The sequence below is a fragment of the Nothobranchius furzeri genome, chromosome 1 (assembly GCF_043380555.1).
Source record: "Nothobranchius furzeri strain GRZ-AD chromosome 1, NfurGRZ-RIMD1, whole genome shotgun sequence".
Classification (NCBI taxonomy): domain Eukaryota; kingdom Metazoa; phylum Chordata; class Actinopteri; order Cyprinodontiformes; family Nothobranchiidae; genus Nothobranchius; species Nothobranchius furzeri.
This window is the reverse complement of record NC_091741.1, coordinates 98,542,087-98,551,952: the sequence shown is the minus strand read 5'-3', so window position 1 is coordinate 98,551,952 and position 9,866 is coordinate 98,542,087. Positions and strand designations below refer to the sequence as shown.

Here is a 9,866-nt window from a genome sequence, read left to right as displayed (position 1 = left end):
ACATTTTCATAGATTAACAATATTAATATAAAAACAGGCATTAAACAATAAATATGACTCACACACACGAGTCATGTTTTTATCTGAATTTTGTTACGATAAAAACATAATTCAATACCAAAAGACAATCTTGAACAATAGAGGAAACATCAGCTTGAAGTAAACTCCAGAGGAAAAACATGACAATGTGTTTATTTCCAGTCTACACTAAGCAGATCATTTCAGAACATTAATATAAAATAAAATTATTCTTATTTCTATGCTGAAGGATTGTTGCTTTATTGTTCAGTGTTACTGATCACTGCAGCTGTGAGAGAAGAGCTCCACAATCATCCAGCCTGTCCAGCTCCTCCACCACCTCCACCAGCCGCTCCACCTTCTCTGATGGCAGCACCACCTCTGCGTTGCTTCTGAACTTCTTCCTCAGGCTCTCGTTTGTCAGCGGGTTGCGCCAGTGGCCGTAGAAGGTGTCACAGCGGCCCTTCAGGATGTCTCCTCCAACTAGAGTCACCTGGACTTCTCCGTACATGCGGTTGAAATTGGCGGGGTTGTCCTCAGGATGCTCCATGCGAACACGGCTCAGCAGGAAGTGCAGCTCTGGGCGGCTCATGGCGGGCGGGCTGAAGGACTGCACGGTCACCTCACCGTCCAGCAGAGCGCTGCAGGCGTTAAACTGGAAGGAGTGGCGTGCCTCGTGCTCTGACTCGGGAGAAGGCCTGTTGATGTATTTAGACTGGGGGACTCTGAGCAGGATGTCCTGGACCTGATGTGGGGACACCTGTCCTAGACCATGTCCCACAAGGAGCTCATGGACCGCAGCCGCAGCATCAGCTACCCAGTGCATCCCCAGATGGGCAGGAAAACGCTTAAAAGCCATGTCCTGCTCCTCTAAAAGGAAAACATGTCCACCATCATCAGGTGACTCTAAAGGCTGAGGAACATAATCTTCATAAAAGGCACTGAAGCCCGCCACTCCTGCAACAGCATCCAAGACCAGAGGACTGGCCTCTAGGCCTCTGGAGGCCAGCAGAGCAGCTTCAAGTCCCAAACGAGAGGCGTTGCCGATGTGAAGGGGCTTGGACTGAGTGGCAGCATTAGCCATCGGCGCTCCAGCTAGAGAAGCTGCTATAGCCAAGGCATGACTGCACTGAGACGGATCCAGAGACAGGAGACGAGAACAGGCTGCTGCACTTCCCATAGGACCCACCACAGTGGGAGGATGGAACCTGTTCACACACACACACACACACACACACACACACACACACACACACACACACACACACACACACACACACACACACACACACACACACACACACACACACACACACACACACACACACACACACAGTTCAGTTAGGACATTTATTCTGTTGTAACTGAAACAATCACTGATCTGCATCACCACTTAAGAACGTTTCTATTGGTTGAATCTTTAGAACAAGATGAATTGATTTGACTCGTTTCAGGTCACCTGAGTTTCTAAAACACCCACCAGATGAAGGGTTTGGTTTGTGCTAATTCTGTTAACGTTACACCAAGAGCCCCTGCTGTTCCTACAGTAAGCATCATTACACTGACATCACTAAAACGGCCTCTTACACCTCAGTGCTGAGATCAGCACAGTCAAACAAGGACGTCTTTAAACGAACGTGTTCATGAAGATCGTGCTAAAACCAGACTTTCTGGTTCAAGCTTGACTTGTGCTGTGAGGCACTGACCTCTTGGGAATGCTGCGTGCTTCATTAGAGAACCTCATCAGACGGCCCTGGATCTCAATGCCGACATTGAAGGCCAGTAAGAAGTCCAGACCGCTTGGTTTGCTGTTAGCCGGCATCATTTCACTGAGAGCAAACAAAGCTGGGAGAACAGCTCCTGAGGGATGAGTGGCTGGATGCCACGTGTCGTCAAAGTCCATGGAATGAGTCTGGAAGCAACCAGAGTTTGTGTCTCATCATACTGAAGCTGAAAGGAGTCAGAATAATAACTTTTTCTGTGAGGGTCATAACTAGATCAGAACCCAGCTATGAACACCTTGCCTGTGCCGTGTCTGAATGATCCATTTCTTTATGTTTTTTTTCTGAAGTGAACACTGACATGTTTTCTGTTCCTGGTGTGTTTTCAAAAGAAAAATGACTTTCATTCCTAAATCCAGCCATCGAGGGGGAAGAAAGTAGCTTCTTTGGAAATATTTGATGGGAAACTTTAAGGCCAGCTCAGCTGATGTTATTTCTATATCATAACCCTGTGGTCTTTGGGAGCCACGCTGCACCAACAGCTGAGAAAAGCTGTTTATACAAAATGTTTCCACTGATGTTTATGTGGTTATTTATATATGGTTGTTTTCCACGTATGTTTCTCACCGCTACTCCATTAACGAAAGCTGCCAGTGTTGGGGAGAGTCTGATCCCTCTGCGTCCGTACACAGAGCTGATGTGATCCGGAGCATACATGTGCTAAGAACAAACACAGAAACAACCCTACATTCACTCATCTGTTCTGGACACATTTGGGTTGGACCTGACTCAGACTTTCACTTTGCCTCACCTGGCAGAACTGAAGAGCCAGCTCAAACACATCTGTCCTGCTCCCTATCAGTCCGACCCCGATGCTGTCCAGCACCATCCTTTTGCTGCGATGGAGCACAACCGGAGACAAATGCTGAGGCTTTATTTCACTGATGAACTTCCCAAAACTGGCTGTGACCGTATCTTCTGGGGCTGGGTGCTTCTGGACTGCAGGAATGAAAAGATAAAAGTTGTTTAATAAAGGTTATTAATTAAGATTATTATTATTATTTTTAATCAAAGTCAGCATATCTGTTTACCCTCCACTGCAGTGTTATGCAGTCTTCTGGCAGCCCGCACTGGTCTGATGGTTTTCTTTGGGACAAAACATAAATCAGAACAAAGCATTTCAGTTATTTTTCACATCTCAGGATGACTACAGGCTGATGAGTTCCTGCATTTACTTGTTCACGTCTTTAATCTAATGTTTGTGTTTGAAAGAGCCAGTGTAGAGGTGTAACAGGTGTTTCCCAGCATGAGTGTTCTCCTCAACAATTAGCAGGAGTTATTTTATAGTTCCCTGCCTTGGCCGCACTACAAACCTCTGCTTTTAGATATTTTTATGACTTCTTTATTTGAAAAGGACTTAAAACCATCACTTTTAGAGTCTGAAAACTGACTAAAAGCATAAATATGTCTGTAATCTTACCTGTAGCGTGGAGAACATGACTTCAAGTTTCTGTCACAATGATCTTGTTTCTTGTTTCTCTTGGATGCAGCAGCTGAGCAGTGAAGGATGCTGATGCTTTTGTGGCTGAAAATCCACCTGCCTTATATAGTCCAGGACTTACAATGACCGGAAACACCAAAGGAGCAGGAAGGGCAGGTTCCTTTTGCAATCCTGCATCACATCAGAATGAGGCTTTTCCACCCGGGTCATTATCTGTGGTGTAACGTTCACCATCATCAATAGCCTTGAGGGGGAGGAAGGAGAAAGAAGGAGGAAAAGCCACTTTTGTGTAAAGTGAAAGGCAGTGATGTCACCTGTAAGTATGCTGCTGTGTGACAGAGTGGGGAATTCTCAGTAACTCCTCCTTTACACAAACAGATCATATTTAAGGCAAACCTTCGTCCCTCCTTCAGCACAACTCAGCTTTCCATCAGTCTGAACAACTTCAACAGGTAAAACTTTGTTCTTTCTTTTATTGCTGACAGGAGTAAATATTTTGTTTCTGCATGTCACCCATCAAAGATCCTTAAACCTATAGCTAGATTATTATATACTCTGCTTTGTAGATTGAATCAGACCTAAATCTGCATAAAGGATGCTCCCTGACAAGAGTTTATTTATAAATAATAAAACTATTATTGCAATATCCTGTAGTTTTTCAACAATATGAAAATAACAGTAATGTTAGGGGTATTATTCTATTGATAAAATTGTTTTCATTTAGAATAAATTCTTCCTCTTCAGAGAGCCTGTTAGAGGAGCGTCGTAATAAATGACTTTTACATTAGTTACATGACAAGAGTGGCTCAGCCTACTTATGACAGGCAAGGACCGTTTTATATTATATTATATTATTATATTATATTATATTATATTATATTATATTATTATATTATATTATATTATATTATATTATATTATATTATTATATTATATTATTATATTATATTATATTATATTATATTATATTATATTATTATATTATATTATATTATATTATATTATATTATATTATATTATATTATATTATTATATTATATTATATTATATTATATTATATTATATTATATTATATTATATTATATTATATTATGCTCAATCTTTCATTGGTTCCTTTAAAAATTCTTATATTAATGTTGTTGTTGACGATTACCATTTTAGACTTTTATCATATGTTTGGATTGTCTACAGAAACACCATGGCAGCAGACGGGTTTCCTGCCAGTTTCTATGGAGAACAAGGAGTATTAGGAATGTTAACACTCCAGGCAGCCTATGGATTCACAGCTGGAAGCGTTGCTTTACTGGTCATTAATGCCTTCCTCATGCTGATTGGTAAGGTCTAGTATCTGCTTTCAGCGCTGGAATTCACAGTTTTTATTGATTCATAATTTTGTACTTTTGTTTCTTCTGTTAGCTGCTTATAGGAACGTGGTTCTGTTGTTTCTAACAACAATCATGGAGGTTGTTCTTGTCTGCTTCCTTCTCTCCACCCTGCACAGACTTCCATACCAACTTGAAAGTGAGTTAAAACCGCCTGTTATAAACTTTATGTATTTACGATTCTGACTCTCATCAGAACAAATAAAGTCTAACATCCAGAAACGATGTATTGCAGTTGCCATGCTTGCATTGGTATCCATCATTTGCTTTTATGGCACCTTGGCTTCACTGATGAACTGCATCTTCTCACAAAGAGCTATCCCAATGGGTCCTCCCATAATAAAGGTAATGACTGAAGTTTAGATTGACCTACCTTTAAGAATCAGCGTGAATAATTAACAAAAATTATGTGTGTGTGTTTTGTTTTAGGAAAAAGTGTAACGAGCCGTCCTGTCCGGTGGCTAGCTCGCGTCTCACCAGCGGTCTGTTGAAGATAGCTCGACTTCTCGAGGACGGGGGTGTGTGTGGTATTCCCACAGATACTGTGTACGCTCTGGCTGCTTCCTGCAAGAATCCTCAGGCGATAGAAAAAATCTACAACGTTAAAGTAAGAAGATAGAGGAGGCTTGTTTAACAGTAATATACATTTTCATGAAGTCACCATCTTGTTGAATTGGACCTTTTGCAGGACAGACCTGCAGAGAAGCCTATATGCATTTGCATCTCCAGTGTGGAACAGCTGGTTGCAGCCAGGCCTCCTTTCAGCCCTCTGCTGTGGGAGTTCATGAGGAATGTGTATCCTGGAGGCATCAGCTGCATTGTCAGCAAAGGAGACTGGCTTTACAGACTAGGTCAGCAGTGTAGAGTGTTTGAATGTTGAGTGGCAGAATTCTGTATCAGTTTTCAGTTTTTACGTGAACTTTAACCTCATTTCTGTAGGAGTTGGACCTGCTTATGACCGTGTTGGTACCAGAGACAGCATCATGATCCGTGTCCCAGACCACACCGTGACCTCCAACCTATGTGACATCACTGGACCCCTGGCCATAACATCAGCCAATCCCAGTGGAGAATCAGACAGCACCCACCACAGCATGGTCATTAAGTAAGAGTCTCCTCAAAGAAGTTTAATGCAAACTAACAAACAACACATCTCTAACACTTTTAGCACCATACACTAATTACTGTTTCAAACTGCTTCTTTTGCTGCAGTCGACTGGGACACAAGATCCAAGGAGTACTTTGTGATGGTGACTCGAATTAAGTAGTTGCTTCAACTGTGGTCAACTGCCTGAGGATTGATGAAGGTAAGGGGCCATGATTTCTTCCTACTGGGGTTGTTTAAGGTCAAGTTTCTAACTGAAGCTCTTCTAACCTTCGTTCAGGAGTCATCACCATTGTGAGAGAAGGCTGTGTCCCTGCTATCAAAGTCCAACAGATCTTTGACAGACTGAAGAACTCCATGATTTGAGTGTCTCTTAGCGAAGACTGTCTACCTGGCTGATCATGTTCAAGTCAACTTGTCTAACCCAAGCTGTGCTTTGCTTTTCATACTGACAAACAGCAAAAGAGGAAAAAGAAAACTAAAGATGTGTGTTTATATGGATGTAACTTTTGTGTCTTAGTGGATGCATAGATAGATGGCTAACTCAAAAGTCATCTTAAACTGCATGAACTCCATAATCTTTTGCACTATTTATATATTTATTGTTATATTTATTTTCAAAATATATCAACACAAACACTTTGAATCTGTAAATAAATAGTTATGCTTTTTTAATTTATAATGTTTGAACTCATTGTAAAACAGAATGTCTTTGTGTGGTTTCTGCATTGAAGCTCTCTCATGCATTAATTAATTTGTGCAATAAAAATAATTAAAGTTTATTAAGGCTTGCATCTTTAAATAATTACTAAATGTTATCTAGATGAATGCATTCTCTCCCTCAATACATCTTTATTCAGATCTTCAGATAAAACAATAACAACAATGGTGTTTAAAAGCTTGACATTAATAGATATATTTTTGATCAGTTACTAATTAAGCACTTGAAAGCGTCTAGTTATTTGTCAGAGGTCATTAGCAGCTCAAGAACTCTGAGACAATTCAACCATCTAATTTTGTTATGAGCTCTTTAAAGATGGGGATCCCTTGTTTAATCAATATATTTGCAGTGGTCTCTAGTAGTAATGAAGGCCTTGTAAGTCGTACTCTGGGGTAGAGCCCTGCACGGGCCTAAAATCTGAGCCCGTGTCCCGCCCGGCCCGAGGGGGTGGAGCCCCAGCCCGACCCGGCCCGAAAAGGTTTTCAGGATTCTCTGGCCCGATCCGAGCCCGACTTTTTTTTAACCAACTAAATGAAAACAAAGTGTGTCAATCCTGACCAATGTGTTAAAAGACGTGCAGGATCCGATCAATTTTTTTTTCCCTCATTTACCGTCATGGAGATAACAGCGCACTGGCTCTGGTGGTAATCAAGTTAAATTTTATCTCTTTCCAACAATTTTTACAAGAAAACAAAACAGTCAAAAGCAGGGCTTGTGTTGACCGGATAGTTCCCGTGTTTGACGGTTTATTTTGGCGGAGAAAGAATAGAAAGAATTACCCCGACGCATGCAGACGAACTGACATTTTATTCGTTACACACATCACAGATGTAGCTAAATCACCCAAGAAAAGATTCCCATCTGAACATCTGAGCTGCTCAGCGCAGCTCGCTGTCAGCGCATATGTGCACAGCAAGCTGAAGTTGTGGAAATTGGCTTGGAGCGCGTTGCAGAACCAGAGCGCATGCGGGAAGGTTCCTCCCACTGAAGCGAGTGTTTTCCAAACACTGTCGCTCAGAGAGACTTGTCACTTAGAAAATGTTCCCTGATTATGAAACTTTGGCCGAATAGTGCTTGTTCCTGTCTCCAATGTGGCGATGCATCCAGGAGCCGTCTGAGGAGAAGCCCAGAATCTCACATCTTCAGCTCAGAAAACGCATATGATTACGTACAAGCGGGACCCATCAACCCGGTCTCACAGTAAGACTGGGTTGGACCTGTTCAGGTTTACGCAGACAGTCTTTATATAGAATTGACTTACAGATATAAAATTAATTCAGTAAAATATAAAACATTTTATTTAAATATCCATTCATTATTTTACAAGCACAGAGAGCCGCATCAGATGGATGGAAGAGCTGCGGGTTGTGACATGTTTTCTCCAGGACCAGAGAGGACGCAAACTCAATACATCTCTTTTATTGTGAGGTAATAATTTCTCCGAGTTTTGAGGTTGCGGGCGGGAGTAGACATGCACGCTACGGGTGCGGGCGGAAGTGTAACACACACGTTGCAGTTGCAGGCGGTAATGGTCAGAAATTCAGCGGGAGTGGGCAGGAGCGGGATGAAGAAAACAGTCCCGCGCAGGGCTCTACTGCTGCGTTTGTGTTTCAATTTATTTTATGAATTTGATTAAAAATAAAGGTGCCCAGCCCGGCCCGTGTCCGAGGTGATTACACAGTTGTTGGCCCGAATCCCAGCCCGAGGGCCGTCGGGCCGGGCCGACCCAAGGGCCTAGGGCTTCAGTGCAGGGCTCTACTTATTCCCCCACACTGCCCTGGGGGTTTTGCTCCTCATCATCACAGTCCTTGTAGCTTATGCAGGTTTGTTTTGAAGGTTTCTGCTGACCAATATAATTTACTTCCTGTTTCCAGCCTGCTAACTGGACTATCTCTCCCTCCTAGGTGTCCGTCACAGCCTGTCCCACGCCCAGCTGTTTTCCACTCTGTGTCTCACTGTCTCTGCTCTGTGGTGTGGCTCAGGTCTGATCTACATTCTGGTAGGACAGGGGGTGCTGCAGCTCACAGACCTGAAAGCCTCACTGCTTCCTGGCCTGGCAGCGTTTACTCTAGCCTTGTTCATCATCGGCAGTGTTGCACTCTTTGTGAAGAAACAGGTTCTGTTCCTCATAGCCGTCTGCATTTCTTTAGCTTCTGCCCATCAAATCACTGACCTGTGTGCTGCAGGGTTTGGAAAGTCTGCCACTGCTGCAAACTACCTTCTTGTCTGTCTGGTGTGTGTTCACTTTGGATTTGGACGTCTTCTGTCCACAATCACTCAGGGTAAAGTGAGACCCCCAGGAGTTGCCCTGAAGCTGACAGCTGAGCTGAAAAGAGACCAGAACCAGAGGTGCAGTGATGTAGCACGTGTAGGTTTGTGGTTTATGCTCTTTTATGAAAGAGGAACCATTCTACATGTTAATTTGTGATATTAATTTCATTAAATTAATAACCAAATTGTATAGTTTTAAGAAGACTCAAAGGTTTTTTTCATCGATAAACTGTCGATAATATCCGTGGGTCTGTGTTTCAGTTCAATGAAGAAACCAGTTTGACAATTAAAAGTTTTAATTCTTCAAATTAAACAAATGATTTTGAAAATTGACAAACAGGAAATAACAATCAACACTGGCAACTTTGTGGGACAATCTTTAACAGTTGATATTGTAAACTTGCTCAAATAGACCTTCTGTTGGAGGTGCTGAAGGTTGAGAGTAATAGGATGTGGTTATGGATGCGTGTGTGCAAAGTGTAGTGAGAATTGAACATGAGGTGAGATGAATGAATGAATTTCTTTGTTAACCTCTGTATTTATTCATGACTGCTGGTGTTTTACCAGGAGCACACAGAGCCTAGTGAAACACATGTATTTTATATTAGATGATCTCAGTGACATTTAAAAGCTGTTTGATGTACTTAAAATAGTATTTGTTTCTGTATCTGTCTTTAATTCAATAAAAAGTACATGTATGTATAAAAAAGTACTCATTATGTCATAAAAAGCCAACAACTGAATATAAATAAAATTTAATTTCTTCATTTGAAATGGACTGAACTTACCTGTTATTTGAAGGTGTATCTAAACTTTACAGAAAGTTAAATCAATTTTACAAAATACATTATATTAATATATTTTATTTATTGTATAATTTTTTATTATTACTTTTGTAAATGTGATCTAATTTTAACTGAAAATAAAAGCTGTTTTAAATGTGGTGGCGTACACTTCCAGGCTGTTTAACTATGAAACTTACAAATGACTCACTGACCAGTTTAATGTGAAAAATGTTCAGAGCTATTTTCTGTCCTTACTTTGCCCAGTTCAGAGTCACGGAGCTCATACCAGTATTAACCAGGAGAGAGACGAATAACACCTGAACAACAGGATAACAGAGCTGACACAGAGACATGATCATAGA

At 41.5% G+C, this 9,866-nt stretch overlaps 1 pseudogene; it reads right to left on the bottom strand.

The window, feature by feature from the left end:
• Positions 1-271: 271 nt before the first annotated feature.
• LOC129160691 (cis-aconitate decarboxylase pseudogene) lies at positions 272-3,213 on the bottom strand (annotated as a pseudogene).
• Between the last annotated feature and the right edge of the window lie 6,653 nt (positions 3,214-9,866).